Source organism: Fukomys damarensis, unplaced genomic scaffold (assembly GCF_012274545.1).
Source record: "Fukomys damarensis isolate Sample0158 unplaced genomic scaffold, DMR_v1.0_HiC HiC_scaffold_28, whole genome shotgun sequence".
Lineage (NCBI taxonomy): Eukaryota > Metazoa > Chordata > Mammalia > Rodentia > Bathyergidae > Fukomys > Fukomys damarensis.
This window is the reverse complement of record NW_022900940.1, coordinates 1,231,838-1,243,232: the sequence shown is the minus strand read 5'-3', so window position 1 is coordinate 1,243,232 and position 11,395 is coordinate 1,231,838. Positions and strand designations below refer to the sequence as shown.

Here is an 11,395-nt window from a genome sequence, read left to right as displayed (position 1 = left end):
AACACTGAGATTCCACCTCACCCCACAAAGAATGGCTGCTATCAAAAATCAACCAATAACAAATAGTGTAGAGGCTTTGGGGAGAAAGGAACCCTTCTCCATAGCTGGTGGGAGTGCAGACTGGTGCAACTACTATGGAAATCAGTACGGAGATTCCTCAAGAAGTCCCCTTTGACCCAGCTATTCCTCTGCTGGGCATCTTCCCAAAAGAATTAAAAGCATCATACCTCAGTGATATATGTACACCCATGTTTATAGCAGCACAGTTTGGAATAGCTAAATCTTGGAAACAACCCAAATGCCCATCAACTGGTGACTGGATAAAGAAGATGCGGTTTTCTTTTTATAAAATGGAGTACTACTCAGCCATAAAGAATGATTAAACTAGAGAGATTTATAGCTAAGTGAATGCACATTGAGGCCATACTCTTAAGTGAAATAAATAGGACACACGTGTGCAAATACCAAATAGCTTCTCTGGTGTGAGAAACTGAAAGTGTAAATGAGGATCAAAATATATAATAGATAATGTGAAATAGGAAGAAAATGTCCAGAAGGAAAGAAGGGGGTAGGGAAAAGAAAAAAGGGAAAGAAAAATAATATATGAAAAGAAAGAAAAAATGGAAACAACAGTTTTTGTTTTGTTTTGTAAAAAGGGAGGGGTGGAGAGGTAGAAGGGAGGGAAAAGAAAAGGGGAAAAAACAAGAACCAAGATATATCATGTATAGGTACAAATGTCCAATGATGAATGTGATCATAATGTACACCTAAAATATACCAATAAACTTAATGAATATAAAACAATTCAGGATGGCCTTGAATTTACTATGTAGCCCAAGCTGGCCTCGCAGTGATCCTCTGGCCTTAGCCTCCTAGTGCTGGGATTACCTGTGCCACCATGCCTGGCAATACTCCATGGAACTTTAATGATCTCCTTCCACAAACCGGGCTGAAAAGGTGAACCCTAATTCGGAACCGCTCTTTCCATTCGCACTACAGGACTCATCTGGTTGCCTAGCAATACTAATCCTAGGAAATCCTCACTGCTACTTTTTCACTTAGTTTAATTAAAAAATTCTACCCCATAGGCAGGAATTTGCCAAAGTGTGCTTGAAAAGTCATTAAAATGTCCATTCTCTTTGACTCAGCAATTCTACTTTGGGAATTTATCCTCAGGAAAGACCCAAACTACGGAAAAAGCTACATGACCCAAAATACTCTTCTCTGCTTAATTTAAAGAATCAAATCCACCATTAGGGAAATGGTTAAGTCAGCTGTGGTGTGCATTCATCACACAGGACTGTTGCAAAGGCTACACTGCAATGTGGAAATGCCAATTATGTGTGGGAAACTGCAGATGTTAGTGACTGCTGGTGCTAACTGTGCAATGGATGCCGAAGAAAAAAGACTAGAAAGAAGTTCGGAATGCTTTTATCATACTATTTTCATGCTGGGGTCATGTGATCATGCATGATTTTCAAAAATTAGTCCTCTCTTTTAAATGATGAACAATATTTTTACAATAAAAAAATGTAAAGATCTCCCAAGCTTTCCGTTGTCCCCAGTCTTTTGTCTAATGCATGATCTAGACTCCTCCAAATTTGTGAAATTGATATAAATAAGAAGGAACTTGAAACTATACAGAATGATTAAAGAAGGCATCTTACGTGTCCTATGAGTAAAAGTTTCAGAAGGCTACAAAAGGAAAAACATTGTGCAGATGAGTAAGTCACACTGAGGTTTTCCTGGTTTCTAAATGTTCTGTTTTACTTCTAACTTTTGATAAACAAATACACCTGAGAAGATGAATACCCTGCATGGCTGTGAGCAGTGCCACCTGGGTCCTTTGTATGCGCAAGGTGAAAGTGTGCTGTTTTGGAAGGAGCCCTGGTGGGGAATTCTGAGCCCTGGATCCTGAATCTCACTCATGAAGCTCTGCACCCACTATGTATGCACTAATCTTTCTGGAAGTTGTTCTGAAACAAGGACCAGTTTTGTCTCTAACATCCTTTCCAGCTCTGAAATTCACTCAACATTTTTTTACTGACTAGCTACTATATTCCAGGCACTGTGCTAGGCTTTTGTGGAGTAAAAGCAAATGCAGACTGGGACATAGTTTCTGGTTTGAAAACAAGTTTTGGACCCTGTCCTGGAGATCAGGATAGGAGCAGGGCGAGGTAGAAAGCCTTTGTTTTTAAATCTACTTTTACAAATAAGTACATGTGTGTGTATATAATATATGTAGCATGTTATTTCTTTTACTAAAACAGCCAAAAGATTCAGCATCACCATATTAGTGCTAATACCATGTGTAGTAAATTAAAAAGCAGTTAGAGAAATTTAGCATCTACCTATGAGAGCCCAAGTTCTAAAGACTTGAGGAAGATGATGAATATTTAAAAATCAATAGGTGTGAGGATATAGTTATAGGAAAAATGGGCTGCATTTCAAATTTGGATTCTTTCTTACATCTTGATCTCTCTCCCTTTCTTGTTACCATTATTTGTTTGTATTCTACAAAAGGACAGATTTCTACCACCCTCAAATTTCCTTTTCATCAAAGTAAGAGAAGAATGCTTGCAGTCTAACTAGGCTTCCTACCAGGTGCCAAAACCCAAACTTTCACATATAATATTGACATAAAACTAGACCAAGACACCCACTAGTCAGATGCTACAAAGTAAACTTCACCAGCGTCAAACTCAGTGCTTTCAGTCTGTAAGTTTTAAACTTCTACCACAATTTCCTTTTCTCCATTTATCACCAAGTCCCTCTGTAACGCTGGACCTTCTAATAAAACAGCTGATAAATATCAGGCATTTATGTATGCCAGGAAATCTGCAGATTCCCTTTATATGCTATATGACTTTTAATCCTCACCAAGATGCCTAGAGATAGGAACCCTTTAATAAATGAGAAGTGAAGAATCCTGTAAATGTTAAACAATAGTAGTAGGAAATACATTGAGCAGAGTAGGAAAGCATATCACTTTGAAATTGTGTCACTTAAAAATGTAAAGATTCACCATGTGCATCTGAAATAATGACAACAAGGCATGCAGTAGACTCAGTGGTGTATTCTGGAGGTGTCCTCCTCCAAGACTTAGTTACCGACTAATAAGTCTCAGGAGAGCATCTCTGGTGACTGTCTCCACTGAGGACAGCTTCTCTACTCAAGACACACTCCCTTTACCTTCAAGGGTAAGCCTACACAGGGATACAAAACCCCAGGGGTTTGAAATGGTGGTGCCCACCTGCAACCCCAGCCTTCTCAGAGGCTGAGGCAGGAGGATCACAAATTCAAGCCCAGCCTAGGCAACTTGGTGATTTAGATAGACTCCATCTCAAGATAAAAAAGGGCTGGCACTGTAGCTCAGCCACACACACACACACACACACACACACACACACACGAGCACCCTAAAAGTATTTCAGCTTTGGAGCATCCTGTGAGGTGATTGTGATTAAGCATTTGAAAATGACCTTAAGCCAGCTTGAATCTTCGATAGGAAGTCAATTCAATCCTCTGTCTTCCAGGGAACCTCAACTCTCCCACTTCCCAGGCCCAGGACAAGGCCCAGCACATAGGACCGCTAAGCATTTGTTGGCCAAATGAGTGGGTAAGAAAAGTTTGTTCCATTAAAAATGATAATGAAAAAGGGAAGAATACATCCTTACATTTTAAAGATGATCTTTTGGTATGTGGTTTTCCATCGATATTTTAACAGACTGACTTTATATCACCAGAAGAATAATTACTCGGCCCACAGACACCTTGTGTTCAATTCTGAACTGAGATGAGTAATAGATGTCATGTTGTATTAGACAGAATCGTGGGTCTTCAATTTGACTCCATCCATATTGTTATAACAACATGTTAGAAGACAGCATGGGGATAAGATAAGGATGAAGACACGATCTTTACATTGAGGAGACTGAGTTTATGGGCTCACACATGCATGCTTAACACAGATGTAGTATGATAAACTCTAGTGAGCAGATACAAATTAAGTAACAAATGATGGGAGGAGCACTAAAGAAGAGACTTATTTGTCAAGGACAAGAGACAAAACCTTAGTTTTGTAGACTACTTGCCTGAGAGTCCCTACTGACCAATCACTCACCTCTTCTATTTTCAAGAACTTCCTGTTGTCCACCTATCATAATATAAACCGCTTCACACAGACTTCAAGATATGCAGGGAGTGATAAATTTACCCTGACTTTTCCAAGGCATTAGCAATTTCCCACTAGAAGTCCAGCTTGCTTCCCTGGAAAATCCTTTGGTCTCAGGCAAAACCAAAGCAGGTGATCACTCTAATGATGCATGTGAGTGTTTCATAAGGACAGCAGAGCCACTGTATGGTTCCTGCTGATATCCTTCCCTTCTTCTGAATTGTTCTTCTTGCCTAATCTCCAGGTTTATATTCAAATCTTACTCATAATGGAACATACTGAGCTCTTTCCCACTATCACCGAGGCTTGACAGTGATAGGAGCTGCATTAATTCCATCCTACTAAGGACAGTTAACCTTTATCGGAACTTTGATAGCTTTACAGGTAGCTCCATACATACCCTGAACTTCAATAAAAACTAAACCTGGGAGAGAATGTTTTAACTTTCCCAGAGTTATCTAAGAGACAAGCAGAAAAGCTGCGATTTAAGTCTAGATCTGTATAACACAAAATTCCATGCCTTTAACTATGATGGTACACGGTACCCCTTATCTTTTGGTCTGGATTCTTCCCGGGTTAACACCATCTTTAAAATAAATGTTTCTTTGGCCTTTTAACATTCTACATTGCACTCAGAACTTTATACACCTGTCTTTTTTCTGCTCCCAGACCAAGAGCTCCTTGATTGTAGAAGACCTATCTAATTCATTTCTTAATGTCACGGAGTATGAAGGAGGCATGAGACCATGCAAGGTCCTCATGTCAGTGCATGGTCTCTTAGCTCATACATAAGCTGTGGAGAAGTGGTCGACTACTGTCTTGGTTTTTCAGATGAGGAAACCAAAGCTCAGAAGGATTGAAACAGGTGCCCCAGTTTCACAGCTGGTGAGGCAGACTTGTAGAGGCAGATGTCAGGTTACCTTTACCTGATGTCCGTAGCACGAACTGCAAACAGTACTGAAGAGATGCAAGAAACTTCAGGGTCTCCTCTTGAAAACATCAAGTCAGCTGGTTACGCTGAGGCCTAGAGGGACGAGAAAGAAAGGATGGTGGTGATGATGTTGGTGCCAGTGCCCGTGCTGGTGCTGGGCGATGTTCTTTGTTTTATAAAAACCTTCCTGGTCCCGGCCTCCTTCTGTAGCAGTAATAACCATAGTGAATATTTGTCTAGTGCTTCACTGACGCAGCACCCCACAGAGAACTTGAGATCAGCTACCTCATCTACTCCTCCCAACATCCCTTTAAGTGGATTCCAGTTCATTTTTTTTTTTAATGGAAAGCACATCTTGATGGGGGACTTTAAAACTTGCTTCTTAGGAAGCCTCTCCTAGCTTTGCGAACACATGGGAACACCTGTGACTCATCCTAGCCACAAGGTGCAGAGACGCCGCTCCCGCCACCTCCCCCACTGGGCCTACCTGATGGAGTGTGCAGCACCCTTGACAGCCTCCTGGTGTCCCAGAAAGCCAGGCACCATCTCTGCTCAGTCCTTCTCCCAGAAACAGCCATTTGTAAGTAATTCTCCTTTGGGGGCTCCCCAGCCACTCCTTGTTTCTTTTATTGACTTGGGGCTCTATTTTGACCCGTGGTCTGCTAGACTGATGAAGTGGATCTGATTGCAAGGACCCTCCCAAATGGATTTAAACTCACTGAGTGGCAGGTGAAGGCTTGAAGAGTTTTATTCATAGCCTAAAGGCTTTCCTGGTGGTGGTGCTGCATGCCCACAGTCCCAGCACTCTGGGAGGCTGAGGTAGGAGGACCATAAATTGAACTCAGCCTGGACACCTTAGCCCCTTAGGGATACCCTGTCTCATGGCAGGGTGGGGGCCGGAGCTGAGGATGTAGTTCAGCTTGAAGGTCCTGGGTTAAATGCCCAGGGCTGTAAAAATAAGTAAATAAATAAATAAATAATCCTGGAGTGGTGTCGTGAGAGTAGTCCGGATGGCCCGGACTTCCGAGCCAGGAACTTGTCTAGCTCTGTCTGACATCTAGCCCCGCCGCGTGAAAAATCCCTGCTCTTTCCTTATTCTTTATTTGGCCACTGTTTGTCTTCCGTGGACAAGAATCTGGTGTCTTTTGGAAAGTGCGTTCTTTGTGATGAAGGAAACATTCCTGGCTGTTCTCTGTGCCCTATATTTGGCAATATTTGCTCTTTTGGAAAATGAATGTGAATGCTCCGATGCACTGAGAAATAAGACTAAATCCGGGTCTCAGATACACGAATACGAGTATCTTGGAATCAGTGTCACTGTCAGGCTGGGCGCTTGGACATCGCAGTGCAGCCATCCTTCACCTGTGGCCCCTGTTGTCTGGCTTTTCGGGAATTGGTCCTTTGAGACGGGCAAATTGTTCAGAACCAAAGTCTGAAAGCTCCAGGACAGTTTTGAACTGTGGCTTTCAGTTTCTGTTCCTCAGAACTTCCTTGGGGAAAATAAGGCGAATTTAAATAGCCAACACTGTTCTTATAGGTAGAGAAAAGCCCCCAGGGGCTCCCTTTTCATCATATTACAAGCTTCTAACTACTATGGGTGGTGTTCAAGTCTGTGGAGGCTGGGGGGGGCGGCTTGCAAGAAAAAGGTTTTCTCTCTTTTTTTTTTTTTTTTTGGTATCAGGTTCGAACTCAGGTACTTACGCTTGCATGGCAGGCGGCAGAACCACTGAGCTAATTCCCCGGTCTAGAAAAAGGTTTCTGATGTATTGTAGTGATCAGAGCTGTGTGGTTATGGCTATGTAGGAAACACACCCTAAAATGATGCAAATATGTTGGAACCTAACATAAACAACAAAAACATAAAACCCTATCCTTTTGAGATGTTTTTCAGATAATCATTTTTAAATGATACATTATACAATTAAGACTACAATGAAGTATTTTATACAATGGCTTAAACTGTGATGATCTTAGGCATTTTCAACTCATTCCCTGTGTTAACTCTAAACTCAGGGAACTATAGTACTGCTTCCTGCTACGAGTGCTGGGAGTTGGGTGGTGTGGCTTTGAAAGTTAATGAAGCAAAACAGCCCAATGGGCTATGGATCTTCTGACGCTAACATTTTAGTGAGGACTTTTTGAAAACAATGGCTATATACTGTTTGGTAGGAGGAGGAAAAGCTTCTGAAATGATTGAACCATGATGTTAAAGAGAAAAGTTAAACCACATCGGATTCTTTCAGAGTTCATCTTAAACAACGCCATTACAGATTATAAGTAGGGCAAAGGCCAATCACAAGTTCAAGAAAAATTCGGGCAGATCACACCAACTACTACAGCAATGACCAAACCTAGAAACAATATTCAATTTTTGCAGTGCAGAAGAAATCTCATCCTATGTCTTTTCTCCCTATAGATATATTTTTATTAAATACGGTGTGCATCATTTTTTTAGCTTGTAAAATACAAACTTATGTATGAATTTATTGGGGATTTTTTTTTGTTTTTCCCATAAAATGTATTCGCCTGTCTACTATTGTTAGGGAATTGATCATGTTAAAGTATGCTGTGACGCTGCCATCACAGGCTGCATTTTCCTGGCGCTTCTTGGCTCTTAGAATGACTTCATGCTCTTATCTTTACTTTTCCTCCCACCAAGGCCACAGTGACACAGAGAAGTTGAAACCTGTGTCTGTAGGGCTGGACCCATAAAAGCAACCTGGCCTGTGATAGGTTAGAAGTAGCTCACTGCCCCTTAATAATCAATAGTCTAGCCCAAAACTGATAAAAGGACCTTCCTTTCTTTGTTCTTCTCTTCTCCTCTTCTCTTCTCTTCTCTTCTCTTCTCTTCTCTTCTCTTCTCTTCTCTTCTCTTCTGCTTCTTCTTCCTCCTCCTCTCTCTCTCTCTTTCTCTCTCTGCTCTCTGTTCTCTCTCTGATTTTTCTCTCTGCTCTCTCCCTCTACTCCCACCCCTTGAATAAAATCTCCAGTCGGACCTCTCGGTGTGTGTGTGGCCTAGTTGTTGAGCGTCACTATTCCCTTTCAACTATAGTATAATAACTCAGTGGGCAGCGTAGCCCTGGAGAAAAAGCCTCTTAACGAACAGCAATGGCAGTGATGATGACGGTAATGGGCTTACCAGCCTCACATCACCTGCAACAGTGCGTGCTGTGTTCTCTCACTTTATTTGCATGCAGTCCCACGAGGCAGCGCTGCTCTTCGCTGTTAGACAGATGAAGACTGAATCTTCTCCGTTAAGCTCTGGCGGATGGTGGTGATGGATATATTCAGGCCCAGGCCGTTCTGGCTGCTCCACTTTCATGTGACTTTCCTTTGTTTTTCACCTCATGGTTAGTAAACACTGTTCATTAGAGCAGGCAATAATGGAGCTGGTCACAGGTTGGATCCTTACGTAGTTTTTTTTCTGTTTCATAACCACATCCTTAATTTACGCTAATTTGCTAAAGGAAAAAAATGGCTGCAAAAGATGATAATTAATTACTGACTCTAAATTATAATAAAGCAGGGGTTATAATGGAGAAATGTGGCGGATACTCCAAAAACCAAGCGATAAAGACCTACCGTGGCTAATGATACTGATGAACACGGTTTGTCCTGATGGGCTGATCTCAGAAGGACACAGTGTCACCAACGTCAGATCTCTGCCAAAAATATTTAGTCTGAATCTAATCATGAAGAAGCAAACAGGTCCATTTAGGAAAAGAGGACTAATAATAAAAAGCCAGTCTGCCCTCTAAAGGAGGCTGAAGCCATGACAACAAAATGCAAATCCACGCGTAACATTTACATTTAAAAACAAAAAGACACAGAGGAGCATACAATTGTAGACTGTTGCTGAAAGAGTAATTAAGAGAATAGCAGCTGTACACAATAACCAGTTTCAGTTGTCTTGTATTTGTTTTAACAAGCTCCTAGAATTCTAGAATAATTTTAAATTAAACAAAAGAGAATTTTCTTTCTAGAAAATTTCTAGTCAAGCTGATATTCCTTCACTGAATATCACTTTAGTTTGTTCAGGTCTCTTTTTATGTGTTCTACTAGCTGCCAATATTTAAAGACATGTAAATCCACTTTCATTTGATTTTCCTTTTGGTTCATATTCACAGATCAGTAGAGCAACTGGTAATGAAGCCAGTTACAGGCTGGATCCTTAATAGTTTTTTTTTTTTTTCTATTTTCATAATGAGATAGAATCCTATTCTTCACTAGAAAGAACCAAGACCTGTGCAATGGACCCATGTTTCCTTAGGCAGAGACCCATTGCCTGGATTAGGTGTCACTGGATAGTCCCCTTCACTGCATCCCTTACTACCTTCAGTCCCCACAGGACTTCCCTGGCCCTACTGTCACTTGTCTTGTGACTCTTGCTTTGATATAAGAGCTGCAGGAAAGGTAGTTAGCGACAGAGATTTATGGCTTTTATTTGGAGGTCTCCAATGTGTTAAAATTTGGAGTATAATATCTCTGTTGGGTTTTTGTCTTATGCTTTTCATTGTTATTTTTTAAATAGCTTAAAATATATAGAATAAGCGAAGAAGAGGTGTTTGTGGACTGTTGGAACACAACTGTGGATTCAGAATTGCATAGAGGTGAGTAGTAAAATCGCCCCTCCCATCTACCAGTAAAGCCAGTGTTCTTGAGGGCTTTATCTGCACTCAGTAAGCAGACAGAGTAGGGAACACTGGATTGTGCACATACGTGTGGACTCCTGCACATCCAGCAACTCGCCACCCCTCCCACCCACTCTACATCTGCACCATGGACCACAATACTATCTCAAAAGAGAAACATAAATCTCCTAAGTTTTATCGTAGTTATAATAAGCAAATTGGTCTACATTAATTTCTCTTGCTCCAGGGTGCCATAATTCGGAAAGTATGACATCTGTTTTCTTTACATCACAAGAAGAAAAGGTAGGATTCTCTAGCTCCTTAGAGTTTTACTCTTTTGGGTGGGTACTGGGGATTGAACTTGTGACCTTGTGCTTGCGAGGCAAGGGGTGGCATTACTGAGCTACATCCCTGGCCCCTGGAATTTTAGATTATAATAAAAAAAATCTAAGCCTCCTGCTAAAGGTTATATTAAAATGAACTGTAATAAATTAAAATGCTCAGAATTAATTCTACAGAGTTTAAATAAGTATCATTAATACCTGAAAAGATATAAGGAATGTTATTGTCTTTGTTCAGAATGTCACCCACAAGACTAAATCCTCTATTTAATTTCTTTAAAATAGAGTTAAAAATCTAGGGAAATTTTAATGTGTGGAAACCTTTCTAACAAGGATTAGTATTTCATTTTACCCACTAGCCCCAGTAAGCAAAGAAGTTCTTATAAACTATTGATGATTGAATTAACTTTGTTCACATCTGTACTGAGTATAATAAATGTAAATGATTTTAATTCTTTAAACCTGGTTTTCTAATATCTAAGAGGAACTAGCTCACCATGTGTGTAGTTTATTCTTTGTTTTCTGTGGGTTTTGCTGTTTTGAATGTAAAATCCAGTTGTCCCTAAGGGAATTACTTTTTGGGCTTTGTTTACAGGGAAATTGGATGAACACTGAGAATAGACTGGGAACCTTATAACAAAATTCAATATGCACGTAGTCTCAAGATAGATAACTTTTTCATTGACTAAGAAAATTATTTTAGTTTTTCCTTTGTGTAATTTTTTTGTTAAATAACTTCTAAAATTTGATAAGAGAAAATAATTTTTACTGCTAAATTTTTGTTACCCAATTTCATATGAATAGAAAATAAAAAAGAAGGAATGCAAATAAGGGAGGAAAAGGGAAGGATTCGAATACTTATTGTCAGGTCTTTTCAGACACTATACATAGGTACTGTGACCCTTACTTTGTTGAAATGAGAAGCTTAAATGTGAACACTAGCTCACATCTAGGCAGGATTTGATTTCAGGTCTGCCTGGCTTAAAAGCTTGAGAACTTTCTATTTACTACCAGTATGCAAGAAATATATTTTTGTGCACATATTGTTTCTTTTCTGCATTTCCTACTGGAATATAAACTCTGTGGGAGTGGAGGATAAACTGTGTGATTGCATGTGCCTAGTCGACTGCCCTGTCCTGTCGGTGCTCCTTCCTGAACCCTGAGCCAGTGGTCCCGGAGTGGAAACTAAATGAACAAATTATTGAAACAATTAATTAGCATTGGAAACAAAAGCAAAAAAATTTATTTCACCTCCTATATTTTGAATCTACACACACACACACACACACACACACACACACACACACACACACACACC

General features: G+C 40.3%; 1 pseudogene; it reads left to right on the top strand.

The window, feature by feature from the left end:
* The first annotated feature begins 5,517 nt into the window (after window positions 1–5,517).
* LOC104850953 overlaps window positions 5,518–11,395 on the top strand; it is a 16,191-nt pseudogene continuing 10,313 nt past the window's right edge.